At 36.4% G+C, this 22,053-nt stretch overlaps 1 protein-coding gene across 2 annotated transcripts in view; it reads left to right on the top strand.

Annotated features, from left to right (window-relative positions):
* The window catches only part of LOC121299014 (semaphorin-6D-like), a 75,944-nt gene that overhangs the window by 36,702 nt on the left and 17,189 nt on the right, over nt 1-22,053 (top strand). Inside the window, exon 2 of one of the 2 annotated variants that reach the window (XM_041226445.1) lies at nt 7,074-7,102. The gene's annotated coding sequence lies outside the window, so the exon portion shown is untranslated. Of the gene's footprint in view, nt 1-7,073; nt 7,103-21,670; nt 21,890-22,053 lie in introns of those variants that run through there. The other variant, XM_041226443.1, reaches the window with a different exon arrangement.

Below are 22,053 nucleotides of genomic sequence, written 5' to 3'. Positions count from 1 at the left end.
TCCCACTGCTCTGCCCAAACTAAACATCCCCAGGCTTGGGTCATCACACTGAAATCAGTTCCACTGGGATTCAACTTGGATGAAGTGCTTGACTACATAACTAAAATGTAAAATTATTACATTATAAAGACCAATTCATATTGTCCATACTGTAGTATATTTGCGGTCTGCAGGATTTGGGTTTGGAAGTGAGCAGGGACAAATCTATGAAGTTGTGTAAACAGATGTGCCACTGGTCATAAACACATTTGTATAGTTTTGCTGTCCATTTCCATACCCTGCAGTAGGGCTACCGCATACTAAAAGCAGAAAAATTACATCTGTAATAACAAATACATGCTATTTACTTTCAAACAAAAGCTGTTGGAAGAGTGGCAAGTCATTACAACATTGACTTGTTGAAACATAGCATCTGTTGTGTCCAGATAATATCTCAATTTACCTACTGGTACTAACTTCACATTTCAGATTCTAACAACAAAGCTAAGTGCACCAGGCAACCGATACCTTTCTGCAAGTTAGAAACTGCAGTAATATATTTTCACAATCACATGGAAAAAAAGAGGACAAGGATTTAGGATGGTCACATAACTCATGGATCAAATGCACATATGTGAATAAGACCTTGCTTAAAAACCAAGGCACGTGTGCAGCTTTCATTAAGTACAGTGGAACCACAGCGTACTAATGCAAAACACTGTGCCAACCATGGGTAAATCAGGCTGGATTCCAATTTATACAGTAGATGAACTAGTGATTCAATGCTGCCCTCATCAAGTAATGCTGATATTATCATTAGAGCTTAGTGGCTGCATACCTCATAAAATTAACTCCTGGTTGCAGCTCTCAGAGAAATGATATCTACAAGAAAATAATGTTATCCCTCACCATAATGGGCTTTTTATTTCCATGCTAAAGATATTATTATTACTTTATACCACTCACACCTTTGTGGAAATATCTAGACTCTGTGAGGAAACCGATTTAAATCAAGGAAGCCGTAAAAATAAATAAATAATATCGGCACAAGTCAGTTCCATTTTTGCTGGGAAAACGTTCAGATATATCTAGTCTGTGCCACTGGGTTTATATTTATATCCCTGTTTTACTTCTTTCTTTTTGTGCTGTCATTCGGCATTAGATAGATATGGCAGTGTTGTAACACTTTATAGAACACTGGAGCCCAGGTGAGCTAGCAGAGAAATGTCAAAGCTGAGATTCCTTAAACAGCTTAGTCACACTAATTACACAATGACTCATAAAATCAGAAGCCATTCAACTCTCACCAAATAAAATACTGTCAAAGATAATTCCTGTGCGTCTATATTTAGGTATTAATCTCTAATCTGTAATCTGCAATTGTCTTGCCATTTAAATTGACATGACCCAACTCAATGAAAATACCCTTCGAAGAGAAATCTGCAGACCTTGATTAAGAGGTCTTACAATGATGACTATTACAGTCTATAATTTCAAAAGTGTGATTGTTTAAACCTTTTTAGTGATTGAAAAGAATAATTGGGACAGGCTTTCAAAGCATTAACTCCAATCTTCAATTAGCTCCTATTTTTTGGCAGGGGGAAAAAAAAAAAACTATACTTGAACCAAAATACTAAGTAATCTAATTCAAGGTTAAGCATGCTCAAATTGTTTGCTTCCCATTTGGTAATATTGATGTGGAGTTAAAGGAGGAAGCACTTTACAAATATGTCCCTTTGTGTCTTTTGTTACTTCTGTTTTATGGATGTGTAGGTGTTGTGGATGAGGCCAGACACGTAAGATTTCTCAAGGACAGGAGCTCACAGCACTGGAGGGGTCTGTGATTCAATCTGCCATTGCTGTCCACCCCAATCACACAGCAATCACCAATAATAATACAAAACAAAACATATCGACTTGTGGTGTTGGAATACATCTCAGACAGATAACACTTTTAGTGGGATAACACAAACAGTTTTGTGTTGTTCTATCCTGATTAGCAAGGAACTGTCTTAATTACATCACAAAGCTTGTGTATATTGTCATGGTAATCCTAACTCATGCTTTGTAAACAATAGCGTTTACCTTATCAGCCACCCTATAAAAACATTGAGTTCAAATGACACCACTTCTTCACACAACTGTCACAAAGGCATCAAACTGATACATTCTTGTCTTTGTTTATTTACTTGAAAACAGGATGCTGTTTTCTACTAGTTTGTTTAATCTAAATGGCGATGGATTAATGGTTTTATTGACAGTATAATAACAAAATAATGTCTGTTTGCATACCCACATAAGGTTATCAGCTAGTCTGAGTTAAGATTCTATGTGTAGTAAAATACTAAATACTAAATCATATATATTTGTAGTATAACAGGGGAGTATCTATTGAGACCAGGGCCTCATAAGGGGGATCGCAGACAAACAGACGCAAACAGCAGAAAACCAACCTGCACATATAGAACATCACAATACTGCAACAGCTTAAAAACTGCAACCACAGCATCTGCACTCGCCAAAAGATGGCGTGCACTGAGGAAACCTAAACCCAATCACAAAAAAAGTGATAGACTAAGCCAAAAGACTTCCACTTTATCAATCTATAATCTTTCAGAAAACGGGTATAATATTCTGATAAAATATTACAAAGAACAAAAAGCAGCTGTCACTCAGCACACCATGGTGAAATAACAATAGCAGAACAGAATAGGATCCAGCATACAGGTAAATGGATTAATATCATGACCTGGGGAGATTTAGAATCGCAGGCTCTTCAAAGGAACACAGGGATTGTAGTGTGGTTTACAGCCAGGCAAAAATTGAGCTAGAAAAGAGAAGGAAACAAAAACCATCAACCTATTTCCAACTTGGACAGAACACATACAGCTGCTGTGAGTAAGGTTGTTGGCACTGAAAATTAAGTTACTTGCAGCCACAGATTTGAGGAGATGGCCCTTATTATTTTTGGTTTTACAGAGGAGACAAATTCGAAAAAGTTCTATGATTTTTTTCCCTCATAAAGCTTAGAGAACACAAGGCAGTTTTCTGTGTCTGGAGCTAATACCGTTGGAGACACGAAAAGAATACTATATATCCTAACCGCTTCCAAGATAAAGAAAGTGACCTTGCATAATTCATTTACACAGCCAAAACAAGTATACAGTATTAGAAACACACTGAATAACATTGATAAAGCCTAAACTAAACACTCTAATAAACACACCTAGATCAGTTACAAAGACAAATGTGTTAAATAAAAAAATGATTTTCTTTATGTATTTAAGTTCCATGTATATCCTCAGACAATAAGAAAGAATTTGTGAACAAATTAATAGCATGAATAATTTTGTAATGTCGTTACAACTGGTTCAGAAAATCTGATTAAAAAAAAAAAAAAAGACATATTGACTAACGCTCTCAGGTGGTAATTGGTAATTGTTTTGAAACGGACAGTTGACTTTGTGTCGTCTTACTGTCCATTATTAAAGAAACTGAATAGGCCCTGTAGAGAATGCTGTCAAATAATCAATGCAAAAGAGAAGAAAACCCCATGTGGAACAGATAGTTCCTACTAGAATTGTTTCAAAGATTAACTGAGTAACACAACAAATCAGACCCTGATAAGAGCATGCTGTTGAGACCTAAAAACAAAATAATAATGCTGATCACTGTGTAATCTCAGCCAATGATGAACACGGAAATTGTCCTTGTAACGTCAGTAGTGGTACTTAAACATTCTACTACCATATTATGAATATTACTGTTTCATATTTTATTATAACAGACATAATCTGATCAAGGTTTGGTGGCATTAAACTTTGACTGCAAGCAGTTGCCATGTCACTCTGTATTTCCTGGTAAAGCTTTGCTATTATAATACATTGAGTCTAGACAACTACGTGACCAGGGCTTGTTATGTTAGTATCTACACTGTACAGGTCTGTGTAATGAATAATTAAAAGGGAGAATTCAGCACCTTGCAGACCATGCAAAGGTTGATGTGTTCTTTCGATTACCTGCAAACGTTTTGAGGTTTGTAACAGACTACATGCCCTTGTTCTTTAAGCAGACCATGCTCAAAGGACATCAGTCACATTATGCAGGCAATCTCTCCTTTATTCAAATGGAAGAATAAAGAATGGAATTATGTGCCTTAAATGAGTTAGGGCTTGTCACCCAGGACAGATTGGAACATGATAAAAAATATTCTTGAAGGGTATGCCTCACAAATTAAAACACTTCAGCCGGTAACTTTGCCATTTTAAAAAATATGAGGTACTGGCACACAGTAATTCTGATTCAAGCAGTTTGTGTGTAAATCCCCATACATTAGCATCTAAAAAAGGTAAAGATTTATTAATATAGCAAAACAAAAACAAATAAAAAAAGGAGCTGTAAAATCTATGTTTCATATTTTGGAATAGTTTAGAAAGAGAATGTGTTTCCAATACAAAACACTGAACTACGCCAGAAGTATTTTATAATTCAAAATTCTTGCATAGGTTCCTTGATATACTTCCTTGTATACAAGATGAGATAATGCACAGCTTCCAATAATGGATATTTAAGGCACTCTGCCAAAACGTAATTGTGCCAGTTTTTGTTTTTTTTAGTTTTTTTTATGCAGCGACAGGCAAGATACACTGTTCTTGGAGCCACAGGCGGGACTGGCCAAACTCCGAGGAGAGAATTTATGGATCTGGAGCCATGGTAAAGCTCTGCTATGAGCATGCAGCAGCTAACTGGCCCGTCTAGTTTACCCCCCTCCAAGCAGTTTGCTTTAAATAGAAAACACCTTAACAACACCTTAACAACAGTAACTGAATAGAGAATATCAAATTAATCCATCTCTCCATTTGTGTATTTCTCATCAATTTCAACAAATGCAACGTGGGTCTAGGTTTGCTCCAAACCCATAACACACTCATGTGGTTTAATGATTTTGAGCGGGAGGGGGCATGGTATTTCTGGTGCTCTACAGTACTTTTTCATGGTAACACTAGACTAAGTGTTCACCTGGGAAACCTCAAGTCAAGGCAAATACCACCAGAACGGATCTAGGATTTTTTATTGTCCTGCAGTACCTTTCAAAAACTCACAGAATACAATTATATGAGGGGCCTCATCATCTCCGATTTCTGTGTTTAGTACAGGGAGCCCAGAAAGAAAGATGAAAGGCATATTTTTTCAGTGTTACAGCATGTCAAGTATGCTGTGTGCACAGAAATGTAAGATGTCAGACTTGTATTTCATTTGCAAGTTATTTTTAAAAAGGGGGGGGGGGGGGGGGGGGGGGGGGGGGTTGTCTTGACAGTCACTTGTAGTTTTCGTACATCAAAAAGCACTTCAGAATTACCTGCGGCACTACCTAGGGCACACGATGTGAAAGGCAACTCCCCTACGATAGTATCATCAGCTGGAAAAAAAAAACACACGTTCAATAGTCCTGTTATACAGCTAATAAAAATTTAGAATACATAATAGCCTTTAAGAATACTTATTTTAGTAAAGGTAAACAAATCATACACACCAGCTATATCCAGTTGCTGGAAATGGACTGCCAGAAGTTTTCCCTCATTGCCATGTGTCACAAAGACGGCCGGAGTGGGGGACGTTAGACCAGAAACAGGAACCAGGAAATAAACAGAGAGGTGGAGTTGGGTGGAGCTGAGCGCTTGCTTGCGCTCAGCATTTAATGAATTAACAGAACAGTAAATAAAAAGGTTGTAACAAACAGAAACACAGGGCACGGCACTGGTAGCCAAAATAAACAGACAAACAAAACGGTCTAACACTAAACAACACGGTGAGCTGATATTTTACTTTTACGTTATTATTTTATTATTGTTACCTCCTTCTCCACACCCGTTCTCCACTCACCGAACACACAACCCCGAGTGAGTGAAAACAAGCTGCTTTTATGCACATATCATTACATTTTTCTTGCACGTGAAGTGCTGTTCAATCCTTGTGCCTAAATACAAATATACATTTTAATCACTTGTGTTACACAGACCCATTTATATCCCATGTAACAATGACTATACACCAACATTAACACACAACACAAAATACACACAGGGGCAGGCACTTTGCCACACCATGTCTTTATTATTTTTGTGTCCTTTATTGTACAGCTCCGGGTATTTTGCGATACTGCAAGAATTATCTTTTCTTCTGCCATTATTCACTGAAGGCATGCAAGGGAAGTTGATCCACATTGGTCAGTTCCCTAGCTGCCGTGCAACAAAATCGCAAAAATAGATGCCAATCCTACTTGTTTCAGCATTGCTTCAGTGTTGCCCATCTCATTGCAGGCAGTGTCATAAGACACATTAGCTTGTCGCATTGCGCCTGGTGTGTAGAGGCCTTTACGCATGCAAACTTTGATTTCATACGGTTCATAATACAAACCTTTTTTCTTTTTTATATCATGTTACCTTACAACAAATGTTTGTTTATGTCTATACTATTTGAAATTATGTGATTTAAAGATTTGATAAAATGAAGGTTACTATTGCTAGATTTTCTATACATAAGATCGTCCTATGCTCACTTGCTTTGGTGCCAGCGTATGCATTTACATCTGTTACCCAATGAAAATACTGAACACCTACTGCTTATTTCAAACTGTTAGAAGATATGATAACACCAAGCAATTCATTTTTGAAAAAGATTGCTCAGGTTAGGGTCTTCATAATGAAAAACACAGCTTTTGGAAGAGACAGATTTTTTTGGGGGGAGGGGGGGGTCAATGAATAAGTAGTCATGGTCACATCATGTTGGTTAAAACAAACTGTAATAAAAGGAGAGCACGAAAGCAAACGATTGTTAAAACAGCAAGTCCATCTACGAGCTGTATGGTCGGTGAAAACAGAATGTGCTGAGCAAGCTAAACAGGTTACACGTAATAGGTTACTGTTGTGTTCTATTGTCTCTTCCAAGCACACAAAGACACCAGACAATTAGCAGCTTAACATTGCATATTCAGTTGGAGCTACAGCAGTGATGGCACTGTTTAGTGCAGCACAATGAAATCTACAAATCCAGCCGATGCTGTGTAACTGATTGTGCTTATTGTTTTATTGCAGGTCCTTTGCTTGCTCCATTTCCAGAAGAGGTGAGACCTTTTTTTCTCTAATGTGTAATATTATGATTAGCTAAAACTTGGTTCTATTGCAAACATTTGTAGCTGAATGTAATTGTTTTCTTGCAGTTGATTGCAGACCACACAACAAGCACTTTTATTCACCCCCCCCCCCCCCCCCCGTTTTGAAAGCCAAGAGCTCCTCATTCAGATCGTCCACACTAGTTTGATTTTTAGCAGCAGAAATCCGTGTTTTTGTCTTTGGTTTTAAAGTGGGATTATATCCCTTTGTTACACTGAAAGCCTTTTGCCTGTGAAGAAGGATCACATGACCCTTGTCCATTGTGCCCCCCTCACAGACCAGCTTTACACCTTCCACACTGAAAAAAACTAAAATACCAATGTAACAGGCATTTTAGCATTTGGAAATGTAGTTTACTTATTTTTCAAACTATATATAAAATAAATACTTTTGAAAATATTTTAGTGTTGCAAATTGACTGTTTTTGGTGCACTTCTAAAAGCGCGCCTTGTAACTAATTAAGCTTTCTTTCGTTCAATGATAAATCTTACAAAAAAACTGTGTTTTCCTACTTGAATAGTTTTACCTTTTTATTTGGTGTTCTTAAAGTTATGGTTGAATATTAATCTGACAAAGACGCACACTGTTTTTTGTTTGCTTTTTTTGTTGTTTTTTTAATATATATTTTTTTACTAACAACAACTATTTACTTTAGAACAAATACATGATTACAGATGCATTCAAATTATTCATATCTGTGACAGGGATGGCTGAGTGGTGATGTCAGGCCAGAAACAGGAAGGAAAACAAACAAGTACGGCGTTGAAAAGGCGCTGTGGCACTGTTCATTTTCAAAGAGAAATAAAAATAAATGGTTGAAACAAAAAAACACTGCTCACAGAGCGAAAGTAAAGTTTTAAACAAAAAAAAAACTCTCGAGCACAAAACAAAAAGAGTTTTTAAAACAAAAAAAAAAAAAAAAAAAAAAACTCTAGAAGCAGTGCGTGATGTTTTCTCCTAAGGTCAGGCTGGGCAGTTGCCTTCATTGATCTTTACACTTTCGTTTTAGTTACATTTTCCTCGCGCTCCCATTCTCTCCTCTAGAACACCCACCCGGAGTGCAAAGAGCTCCAGCTTTTTATGCAGGTGACCATCTCCCAATTGGCGATAAGCTAAACAAGTAATTAAATAGGGAGATGGCCACCTTCTGCACAAGGTTTTTTAATGTGGATGGGGCTTCCCATCCACACTGCAAAACAATAACAAAAACAATATGGCTATGCCATCAATGCATTTTTAAATAAATACAAATAAACATAGCCCTTACCATCACATTTACACATAACAAATCATAATAATAATAATAATAATAATAATAACAATAACAAAAACATATACACAAGCAAGGCTTTGCCCTGCCCCTTCTCAATAATGTGCAGGGCTCCCTCCTGCTGCCCTGTTACAATATCATAAACATATACACACACACACACATATGTACAGTACAGAAACATGAAACAGGAGGGTTAAATACTACAGCTGCACACAGTAATTCTTAATTACGAAGACATGTGCAAAGATAGAAAGATTGTTTTGTTTGATTTCAGTATCTGCAGTTGCTACATGAGAGTACTTGGAAGTCTTGCCCTTATATTCAGTATTGTATTGCACTAACCTGACTGAGTCATATGGTAACATGAAGGACGACAAACAAAACAAGGTTGTGAATTTGCGAAGTACGTACAACGTTACCAGTTCAAGTGTTCAATGGTATGTAAGGTATCAGTGTTGTAAGTATTATATCATTAATACTGAAACACCCGTAAGCATTGCAAGCCATGTAGTAAATCAGCTTAACGGGTCAATTGTATTGAATAAGCAAAGATGCTACTGGACCTTTGATTGTGTTGTGATAAATAATACACATTATCAGTGTCGAAATAGCGAGCTTTTTGTATCATTTTCAATATCGGAAGGAAGGATCTAGGGTGCGTATTTTACAGCCCGAATTGCTTTGACGATTGCACTGTAATTACAGTACAGGCGACCTCATCTCTGGTAATTACAGCTGTCACCATCGATCCCATTAGCCTGTATAACTAACTGCATCAAGCCAAGGCTGACTATCCATGCTTAATCCAGGCTGTCGTTCTCAGTTTGCATTAGCTCTTCTTATTGCTTTTTACTTGCCTCTGCAGACAAAGGAATGTAAGATGCATGTGTTTAGTACAATTATTAATCTAAAAGTAGATGATCAGGCAATTGAACATAAGCAAAAGATCATGTTGCAGTGAATTATGGGGATTTCAAATAAACATAAAAACCAGGTAAGTCAACATTTTATTTAAGTGTTATTTAGCTATTCTGTATGTTTGTATAGAAGATGACGATAAGTTCAGCTCAACTTGCAATTATATGTAGTTGTTGATATAATCAAATTGCTGAGCAGTAACAACAAATATGTACAGTTAATTATTTGGTTGTGAACTTTACTTATTTTTCAAACTACACACCTGTCTTAGATTACTGAAGAAACTTAAAATATTTTCTTTTGTAACATACCCTGGAAATAATGGTAATGTGCTGGCCTGATTCTTGCTAAAGCACATTGGTTTCCGTTATATGTCACTGGCATGGCATATATTTGTATCAGAGTCTTTGTATCAAAGCTTTTCTTCCAATAGAGCAAAAATTCAACATTCTATTTCTATTTGAGCCAATAATTGTATATAAATAGCTCAGGGGTTCCATGAGGTGAAATGCTTGTGGTTGATGTCTGTAGATCAGTAAGGACAGAGAAAGACAGAGATAAATGCATACACAACAAGATAAAATGATTACACTTACTGGTTATATAAAGATTACATAACATAGTTAATTACATCAAGCTAATGACAAAAGGTAAAGCACTAATTTGTGACAGCTGAATAATTTTCAACATGTCGCAATATATATATATATATATATATATATATATATATATATATATATATATATATATATATATTAATTTTTGGGGGGGGGGGGGGGGGGGGGGGGGGGGGGGGGGGGGGGGGGGGGGGGGGGGGGGGGGGGGGGGGGTGGGGGGGGGGGGGGGGGGGGGGGGGGGGGGGGGGGGTTAATTCCTATGAAGTCAGATTCACGGGAAGTCATTTTCCCAACTTAAATATTATGTTTAAAATTATTCAGATGGGCTGTCTTAATTATATACAATACATATTGAACTTACACCAGTCCAGCTAAGGTCAATATGAAAGTGAAAGAGATTCCGATCTGATGATGGCTTCTGGGGGCTGCTGTTAAAGGAGTTCTCTGTTGGTGCAGATAATGAACAGATCTACACAGGCCTCTGTGGGTCACAGTAGAGACTCATAGGTAGGGCAGTGTGTTTGAAAGCTTGAGCTGTTGTTGACCAATCTAAAAGCTCCCGAGATACATTATGTAGTAATCACATACTGTACTACTAGAATTAAGTCTTTTTAGGAAGTTGGAACAAGGCTTGTATTTCAATAGGTTATTCCTCCCTTTTCTGGTTTTCTTGTAGAGCAACATCTGTTTTTTAAATCTTACAAAGTGTAAGTTATTGTACCTGGAAAAAGAAAATATCAAAAGGTAAATTTACATGTGTCAGCACAGAAACAGCGAGAGCATATATAAATTGTTGTGATGCCTTCATTAGTGTGAAAAGCTAAATTCTAATTAAGGTTAAGTAGTACATTTCTAGAGAGAATGTGTTCTTAAGATACTAATACTAATCATTTTAAAAAAAAAAAAAAAAAAAAAACCCTATTTGAAAGCAGTGAACTGTGGTGTTTTTTTGACCTAGACTAAAATTTGGGAAATTGTAAAATGCTTCATTATATAAACTTCCTGTTCACAGAGGTTTAGATAGTTTAGATTTTCTTGTGCTGAACAAGCCATTTATAGCACAAGATTCTTATTTTGGTCCATTTGCCAACTCCCAAACCGACCACAGTTTTACTAGCTGTTTTAAAGATACTGATAAACACAAGCATGCTGTGAATGAAATCTTCTGGCACAGTTTGGGTGGTGAATGATTGATCCCACATGGCTTAGCAAGATCTGCATATCAACTAGGACTGACCATTTTTTCACATGCTTCCTCCCCTTGAGAGCCCTTATATGCAACACCCTGACTATTAATGATATTTTGTGCGAGTGCTGTAAAATCACATCAGGGCACTTAAAGTGCACAGCTGCAAAGAAACTTGTTTGCATGAGAAGGATTCATTTTCCACGACTCCTTCCTATATATGTGTTAAAATTTGAAGCCCAATTACACAGAGTCATTAGAGGGGCACAAAACCACAGTTCTGAACTTGCCTCTGCAGAACACATGGTTAGCAACCAGCGCAAGTCTCTCTGTATTTCTGCTTAACCATTAGAAAGGACATTTTAAAATGACCCCCACCCCCCCCCCCTTTCCTTCAAATATATAATTTGTGGTGTACCAAACAAATTGTATTGTTTGCAGTGAAGGGCAGATTCCCATGCACAGTTAACACACCATCTGCAGAATATATTCCAGACCATCTGGGGTGGCCTCTATACAAGAGAGCACATAAAGCAAGGCTGACGCTCTTTTTGTTTTTTTACATGTAAATTGACAGTCATTTTGTCAGAGTTTTAAAAACTCTCAGTGGGGGCTTGCACTGACCATCTGAAAGCTGCTAATGTACACAATATTATCATCGTGTGAATACAGCTAGCCCCAAAACACAAGCTCACTAAAGAATGTCAGCATGTCGGCTCATGTTAAATTAGGAAACGCTGTGTTACCAGAGCAGCATGAGCCATTGGGGCGAGAGTCTACAGTTACCAAACCCATCTTCCTGTGGGAACTGTACACTTTACAATGGCTTATATGGAACAAATCATTACAAAAAATATAATATAAATATGTGTATATATATATATATATATATATATATATATATATATATATATATATATATATATATATATATATATATATATTATATATGATATATCTTCACAATATTCTTCACAAATTAAGTTTGTGGTTAAGAATCTGGAAATCTGCCTCCCAGATGTATTTATTTATTTATTTAATCAATTTAGTTTGTTTATAAACTCTACCTCACCAGGATAGACCCTTAAGAAAAATAATATATATTTTTCAAGTGACCCGGAGGCAGCGATCAAAGACAAGACATACGCAATCATACCGTGCACTAGTTCTGAGTAAATTAGCCAGGCATTCCATAGTATGTCACATTTAAATGAATCAGAAAGTAAATAGCATCCAGTAACCTACGACGTATCCTTCAATTCTCTCTAACATGCATGAAATGGTGGCAGTATTGGTGACAACATTTCCTTAGGCTTATCTCACAAAACACAAGAGATAAAACATGCATACAAGATATGTTTTTTAAAACAATTTCAGTACCCATTAAAAAGGGCATCATATCCTGTGCATGTACCAAGCACATAATTAATCGTTACTCTAATCCTTACCAACAGAAAATGGCCAAAGTTTGCATCCAGTCATTCAATCAATGTAAGCAAGATGCTGAATCATATGTACAGTAATTGTTTTTGTTTTACTACAGCCCAAATCACATGTGAGTTGATAAGAGTGTAACATTCAGAGCCACACAGTTTGCTCCAGGTCACAAGTGACACACACACACACACACACATACACACACACACACGTCTCTCTTATGAATCACTGCAGGCAGTGTCTGAACGCTAACCCAACTCCGCCTTTGTGAACAGGCATTTAAGTAACTTAAAAAGAGCTTTTTTTTGTTTTAATGAAGCCTTCATCAAGATCTTGCAGCTGCAGTCCCAAACAATCAGGCTGAACACTTAATTGGATGGTAACTGGATACCACATCAAATTCCTCCCTGACTTAGAGACTGCTAGTTTGTGGAGCCACTCCTCTAGCTACAGCCACAAGCACAGAAATGTCTAGATTGAGTCAAGCACTCATTACTAAGCACAGTCTACACCAGGAGTATCCTTTGTAGTCTGGCAGTGGTTATGTATGTGTCACTGCATGCTTTCAGATAAATAAGTACAACATATAGTCTATGAATTTGCAAGCAAACTTCTTTTCCCCCATTTTCTCCGTTTTCCAAAACAGTTTCCGTAACTATGTCACAAAACCAATCCTTAAATTACACCATGTTAAAACACTTTTGCCTAGGAATACAGTGTAATTAAAAACTGTTTTCCTGCAGAACAAAGCATGAAAAAAAAATGTATTTAAATGTTTCAGGATCTATAATAACTGTACTCTCAACATCATAAATACGTATTTTGATTAAGTAAAGTATGTGAAAATGTTCCCATCAACTCTGAGAGACAGCTTTACTTTTCCTCCAAAACAAACACTGTTCTGAATTGGTTTCTAAATTCACAAACACACAATGGATATTGCGTATATAAAGAGCCATACTTTGGGCAGTCTGCGTTGTGATTTGTCACAAAACGCAGTGCTTGCAATCCAAGCACATTGTGTAAATGTCATGATCGTGGCACATTGAAAAGGGCGAGGTGGAGGCTTGTAAGCAGGACAACAAAGGTGAGCAAGAGAAAAAGAAAATGTTTTCAGGCACTTTACTCAGGCTTAAATAATGGAAACAGCTGGGAAGGGTGTTAAGAAAAAAATAGTTTGCTTAAAAAAAACACAACATGGAATAAATTACTGTTAAACATGGCTCAACTTGTCAGAAAATGCAAATATATGCATAAAATACTAAAACCTAATTTAGTCCTGTAAAAATGTTATATATATATTTATATATATGTGTGTGTGTGTGTGTGTGTGTGTGTGTGTGTGTGTGTGTGTGTGTGTGTGTGTGTGTGTGTGTGTGTGTGTGTGTGTGTGTGTATATGAATATATATATATATATATATATATATATATATATATAATATATATATATATAATATATATATTATATAATATATATTTTCTCAAAGAGCCAACTGCCTAAAAAATATTAAAACCGGAAAATACATCTAAAAATATTTTAACCTTGACCTTTAAATTTGATAATCAATAAAACACTATTCAAAAGTCAAACTAAGATTAAGATTACTACGTGTTTAAGATCTTGAACTGTTTGTTTATCATCACAGCAACACATATGAAAGACCTTAAACCTGTTGTAACCTGTAGTAAATAACTCCTTTAAATCTGGGTGGAGGAATACAGAGAGCTGAAGTCCACACCCTAATCCTTGATATAGTCAAGCAGCTCCATTTTACAATTATTATTTTTTTTATTTCTTAGCAGATACCAAACTTACAGTTATATACAAAATAAAATACATATCAATAATTATAGTACAATTAAGAGCAAGATACAAAATTCAATAATTTCAGTCCTAATAAGAGCAAATACAAAACACAATATGTTTTGATATCAGAGCAGTTCAAGAGCAGATACCAGTGTTGATAGTTACATCAGGGTTAGACACAAGTGCAAGTGAAATACAAAATACTACAGATTGGATTAAGTGCAGGATTAAATACAGTACAATTAGGAGCAGATAAGTGCATGTTAAAGTACATTAAAGCAGAGTGCTATACCTAAAGCATTAAAACAAAACACCAAAACATAATATAACATTTGTCAATACAATGCAAAGACAAAGAAAGAACAAAATACCAAAGCATAAAGAATTAATTAGAATTCAAGATGTAGCTTCCTACCTGCATTTCAAAAGCTATTACCTACTTATGGTTGAAAACAAACAAGGAAGGGAGGGGAAACAGGTTGAGAGTTTGCACATTATACTCCTTGTTACCTGTTTAGCAATGCAATACGGTACTGCTTAGCATATCAGTGGGCAAAACTGTGAGACCCTTTAATTTATACCACATCCACAGTTATTTTGAGAACCACACAAATAATAGCAGGGGTCAGTCTCTATTGTTTTTGGCATAACATAAAAACCTTGACTCACGTTAGCTGGTTTCCCCTCATTAAAAATATTTTCGTTTGAAGTGGCACTCACATTGACAATTTTTTTTCAGGGTAATTCCTTGGAGTTGCAGATTGATTTTTAAATCTGTATCAGAGCCAGATTTTATTTAGTGTTTAACTTTAGATTTTAAAAACTGAAATTGAACAGTAATGAGGTAGGGCAGAACTTCCAGTCAATGAGTCTCCTACAGGTGGTAGGGCATTTGATGAAGGTACTTTATGTTAATGTAATAAATAATAACATAAGGAGGGTTTCTTTGTACTTTCCCATATTACATTTTGTCAAAGAATACACTTTTGTCTTGAATGTACTGTACAACTCATCAATAAAATAACTTTTTCTAATAATTATGGTAATTAAATTCCAGTTTCCCTAATTGCTAGTCAATGCAGTACAAGAGCGAGGCAAAATAAAATCTCATCTTCAATTAGAATTAACGACTCCAGTTTTAATTTAATTTAGCATACCTTCACGCAGGCAACTTCCAGGTTAATTACCCAACTGTATGCTGCTTCCTAGTCCTACCCCTCCTGTCAGTAGGCCTGCCTTCATGTGTGAATGTAATAAACAGTGAACACTACAAGGCCAATTATATCTGTGTACAGCATTAATAGTTTTGTGAAACATATTCCTCCATAGAAGAACATCCTGCTGCTACGGCAGTTCACTTTCAATCAATGTAATATTGTGCAGATGTACACCCTATTTCTGCAGCATGCACTTATTACAGAGAAATGAAGGTATTTGGTGGAAAAAACACAGGCAGTTGCCGTTTTTATAAACCATGATAAATTGACTTGGTTTCGTGCATAGAAAGGTGTCAGACCAAAGGGGGGATTTATCACAGCTTCTCCTTGGCCAGTATAACCTATTTATACATTTTCTTTATTCATAGAACAAGCTCCCTGGCATTTATCAAATAAAGAAGTTAGTCAAACGATCTGAGGCTGGAGGAAGTGGGCACTGCAAAGCAGTCAATGTTATTTATTTATTTGTTTATTTTTATCTAAACTTTCATCAGCCCGGAATTCGTTTGGATTTTTCAACAGGTCTTTACTACTATGACAACAACTAACACTTAAATATTGTGTTTAGATCATGTCTATTTGTATTCTTTACCCGTTACAGGGCCTGGGTTAATCAGGAATATAATTGCTATAACAATGTACTTTTTTTTTTTTTTTTTTTTTTACTAGTTTTGTGTTTTTTTCTAGAGAAATTGATTGATTCAGTACAGAGACAAGAAAGTCCGGGGTAATTAGGCTAAATCTTGAAAAGCCCGTCAAAAACACTGATAACAGTTTGATCAATAAGGTAAAATTTCCTCCAGCTGTAAACCCTTGATCAATTGTAGGGAAATGCTATCCCTGTGAGATAAAAGTCAATCAATTCTGTCCCCAAGCAATTCATTTTTTTATTTCTTTTTTTTTACTATAAACACAGTTGGTTCATTGCTATTCAGACATCCCCCAGGTTACTTAGAAATATTTTCAACGTGTTATGACTTAAAAAACTAGGAAGGGGGGGACCCAGAGTGGCTCACCTGGTAGAAGCGGAGTCATGTAATGGCAAAGATGAATCATACAGCACAGGTTCGCATCCTGGCTGTGCAAAGTAGGCTGGTCTTTGCTGGGGTCTCCGAAAGCAGCATAGCATTGGCTCTAGTACTCCCGTGGGTTAGGGAGGAAAAATTGGCAAACCCTGCTGGCCTGGCGCCCAGTGAGCTCAAAGGCAGACACCTGCAGGACTCGCCTTTGCTCGCCAGAGGTCAGTAGCTGGCTGACATCTGCCCTAGAGTTCCTGGGTGACAAAGCAAGCTGACTTGGTCGTGGGATCAGAGGACGCCCACTCAACCTTCTGGTCTCCTGAGCCATGTGGGGAATTGCTGCAGTGAGGGGGAAAGCGATTGAGCATTCCAAATTGGGAGAAATCAGGAAAAATTATACTTGGAGACACAAAATAAAATAAAAAATTAAATAGAAAGTGCAGTATAGTATGAGAGAAAACAAAAATGTGTCACCAGTCTGTTAGATTTCTCCACTGGCTTTTGTTAATTAAACAGCTCAGATAATAATAATAATAATAATAATAATAATAATAATAATATAAATAAACAGGTTCCAGCAAGTTTAATAGCATAACCTGTTGAGGCTGGATTCAAGTCGCCAGCTGCTCTTTTTTTTTTTTTTTTTTTTTTTTAAATCGATATTTGAAAACCAAAGGACAGCTGCCATCAGTACAGCATTTAGAAAAGGATAGTTGTCATAGTCATATTGGATAAACATTTCCTAACACTACTTGTTAATTGTGCCCAGACATGAACAGATTAGCTTGATTAAGCCAACAACAATGTCCTGATGAAACCTGTAGTGTTTATTATTATCAAAAATGGGTTATAATATCCCAAGTCATAACTTAGACTGTAAATCCATTGTTTTAGAATTAATCATAAATCTCAGGCAACCAATTCTAGTAGGTACATGCTGTACACTGTAAATATTGTTTTGGAGAACACTTGTGTTTATGTGTGGCAAAACAATGAAACACAAAAATGTTTTTATAATCTGTTTATAAGATTTATTTTCAATTCTTTACAGTGCAGGCATAAATGCTCATTCATTTTTGCAATGCAGATCCAATCCACTGTACACATCCAGTCCACACCGCTGCTATTTTGTAAGCTCAGTAATAAGACTTATACTGGCAATACTAAAAACCACTAACAGCACACTGTATAATAGGGGACGATTCTTGAAAACCAAACATATCTGTATCAGGAGAAACATACACCATTATGCACTTACTTTCTCTAGTCAAGTAACATTTAACACACCTCTTCAGTTTAGAAAGAAACCAACAGTTTACTCAATACAAAAGAATGTAAAATGTATGTTAATAATTTAGCCTTACACAAAAGCAAATGTATAGATTTAAAAAAAAAAAAAAGTAGTATTCCAGGGTATCCTACAAAAAAGCTGGATTTCTTTGATGTATGGATTTTATAAAATCACAATGGAACTTTAATCTGATGTGGAGGGATACACAATGCCGAATAAACAACAGAGAAAATCTTGTTCTTAAAAGTATTCCATTTTCTTGCTACACTTATCATTATTGTAATACTGTTATAATCCTAGATGGCCACCCAATGTACTAGTCTCTGGGAAGTAGTTTGTTTTTGCTTCAGTTTTGGTACTGAATAACATTACATTAAATGGACTGAAACAGGTTCAGACACATAGAGCACTTTAATGCATGCTTAGCTAATCTTTTGCATTACATGAACAGTTGCATTGATTTCTGGCTTGCCGTTATAATGCTAGCCAACAAACATATGGATTGGAATAAATTGAGTCTTAAGTGAGGATGACCCAAAAAATCTACATTAAAATACTGTACAAAACTATCTTCTCACAGGCACATTGCTCATCTCCAACACACAGTATATAACTGTAATGTGATTTATACATGGACCAGGACAGTCAGAATCTGTACAGGACTATTAAAGCCAAGTGTGACAGATGAACAGGAAGAAGAGACAACAGCAAAGAAATTGCATTTTTTTGGTACACACATAATGGAAGATAGGTCACTCGGGCTGCCTTCATTCCCAAAGATCTTATTTTCAATCAATCAAAACAAAAGCACATCAAATAAGAAAGAGAAAGTGTTGGAACACACAGCATATTAACAACTACCTTCAAACCAAAACTGCAATTCATGGAAAAATGGGCCAGAGATGATACAAATGTAACAAGTCTGTTTTTCTGATTTTATTTTGTACTCATAATTGAGATTGTGTGTGTGTGTGTCTGTGTTTGTGTACAGCATTATGTCTATGCTAACCATTGTAATTTCTACTTTATCAGCCACAAACTGAAGAATTACAAAAGAATATAGAAATGTTCAAATATAATGCCATTGCTTCCTTTTTTTATATTCTCTTTTAAATATACTGTTTCATTTTAGTTCAGTTGAACATACAATATAAACCTAATTTCATTTTTATGTATGCATGCGTTTATACAATTTATAGGACACTGTTTTTCTTTTACTTTTCATCCATTGAGATTACTAAATAGTTTTAGTCCAAAAGTCAAATAATTTTGTATTGCAATATGGTTTAAAAGAATCCTGTGTTACATATGTTTGCAGCATGACTGTTGACAATGTTGAAAGTTCACTAAAAACCTTTTTTTACCACTTAAGTGAACGGTGCTCACCCATCCATCACATGAGTGTGCTAAAGTGTGCCCAGGCCATCTGCACTGACATTCCACCCTTATAAATCAGACCAGAGTCTGGACTTCCTCCCACAGTTAACAGTTGGTCTACTAGGGGAGGTAAAATCCAGGACCACCACCCCTGTCACTCTGCCACCTATGCTTATCATAGTGCACTACAGATGCTCACCCTATGTAGTCCAGTAGTACATTAGGCTTATAAGCAAAGCCACATCCATACTGTATGAATATATGTTACCAAAATGTAATAGCAGATCATTAAATAATTAGTATTTACATTTCACAAAGATAAAAAACAAAACTTGCTTTAATTACTGATGTTAAATTAGCAATGCAGTGTTTGTTGTAAATGTTTCCAAATACAAATCAGGATGGTTAATTTAATCATAATAGGATATCACATCATTAAAATTGCCCTCATCTGCGATTACATGAACTGAAGATGCTGACAAGAAAGCCTAAGAAATATGCTGACAGCCAGCTCCTGAAGCTGTGGGCTGTCTTGTATGCATAACAAACCGAACTAGAGGGAACTAAACACTTGTTGTAATAGGGCTGTCTCTTGTGGAGCCTTGTGCACATGTCACTTCATTTAATACAATGCAAAATGCATTGCACCAAGTAGAATTCTACTGTATTCTTCTTCTCGTTCAAACACTGATAATAATTATGGGTTTAAATGCATTCAACCATTATTGCATGCTTCCCGTTATCAACACTACCTCTACCCACAAAAGGATGCAATCCTATTTAAATCCCTTTTGCATTCATGCATATATCATTAGAACATACTAAAGGGTGGTTTTTAGGGTTATCATTTTAATTAAATAGATATGAGGGTTAATATTTCATGGTTTCTAATTCCTGAATGTAGCACGGAAACCTGACTAGTTTTTCTTGTCACATTATATATAAAAACCTGTGGTTACACTTTTGGCAACAATATCTGCTCAGTAGTGTCTTTAACATTCTCCTGTCAGCTGCATTACATTGGGGATAACAAATTGACCTGCTAATACTGATTAAAAATTACTATGGTATGCAATGTGTCAGGGGTTTTTTGGAGAGAAAAAAAGCAAACCACCAAATAAAAAATAGTATTGCCCTAAGAAATAATGAACACAAACAAAAACTACATTACCTTTAGGGAATCTTCACACTTAGTCAAGTTATCATTTAGGGAATACAGAGATATGTTAAACCCTATGTTACTAAAAATATTATCGCCATCAGAAGCTAGAAACAGAACAGTAAACAGAACAGTAGGAAATCAGACTTAATTGGGAGCTCCTTGTGACAGTAAATGCTGTTTTCAAATTAAAAAACAGCCAAAAAGAAACCAAAGTGAAAAAATAAATAATAATTTTACAAGATTGTTTTTTTTCAGGACTTCATATTTATTTTGGGTGAAGACAGCACTCAACTAAAAATTACACACACATATGTGTGTGTTTAAGGTAATCAATTCCTGAAACATAATGTATGCAAGCGGTGTCTGTATTTTCTAGTCAAGGAGAATACATGAGATTACAGGTTCTGTGTAGTCGCATCATATGCGTAACTGTGAATGTGCAACCATAAGCAAACAAACCTTCCTGGCACTATTCAATAGATTAATGTATTTTCTGTTGCTATGACACACCCTATTCTCTTCACACGCACACTCTCACTCACCTCCACAGCTTTTTTTTTTTTTTACCAATAATAACATTTGAGTTTATATAACTGCATTTGTGTGTGACAGAACTGCAAGAATCCGTCCCCCTTATAACCTTATGCAAAGAAAATCATGTTCTATCTTGTCCTCTGCAAATCAGAAAACAGGAACCGGGTAATGGATCTAGCTAAAATGCTTACATCCAGTGTGCACTGCTGCCACACACTAATGCTTTATGAACAGCATAAAAAGTGTTCAGTTTCTGTTCATTATAAATATTACCCAGAAGCATTTAAAGTATTAGAGGCACTGGACAGAGAAAAGCCCAAACTGGTTTGCATTGATGCTGCCCAGTGTCTAGCAGTGAAAAATAACCCTGCCAGGAGATTGCACAGGATTTATATTCTTTGGCAGGAGCTGGATGTCTGAAGCAAGCTGGAGTCTGAACAATTGAAAAAAGTGTGTCTCCTCTGTGACCGCTCCACATCATCCCCACCGAAAACAAATCTTTTAAAAGATTTTACAGCATGCTTGTTTGAGCTGGGGGATGGGAAACAGAGGGGGGGGGGGGGAGCACCACTGGATCACAGTGAACTGGGGGCCTCTCGCTCTCTGTCGCAGTAAAGCAGTCAAGCAGGGAAAGAAACAAGCCAACATCTACATCTTGGAGAAAGCAAGAGAACGGATTGGGGGGTGGGACTCCAGGCAAAGCCTGGCTTATTGGTAGGCAGCCGGCTGCCCTCTTGATGAATCGACTCGAAATGGATCGAATTACACCATTAGCCGTGTATCAGTTTGTTTTTCTCCTGGCTTGTTGCACTGCATGAAGTTGAGAGTAACCAGGTTTCGTTTTGGAACTAAACAAACAGATTTAAAAAAAAGAAATTACAAAAATTGATTCAGATGAGGTGAGTCGTGATCTATGGAACGGTACTTTGCAGAGAAACTTAATTGATAAAGCTGCGATAAGATTAGAGCCGTGTTGCAGCGTCAGTGTAGAGTAGAACGCTTTTCAATACAACCACCCAGTCTGGCTTGTGTGTGAGCACGAAAATAGTACCCCGAAGTGCTA

The sequence above is a fragment of the Polyodon spathula genome, chromosome 24 (genome assembly GCF_017654505.1).
Source record: "Polyodon spathula isolate WHYD16114869_AA chromosome 24, ASM1765450v1, whole genome shotgun sequence".
Classification (NCBI taxonomy): domain Eukaryota; kingdom Metazoa; phylum Chordata; class Actinopteri; order Acipenseriformes; family Polyodontidae; genus Polyodon; species Polyodon spathula.
This window is presented reverse-complemented; position numbering and strand designations above follow the sequence as displayed.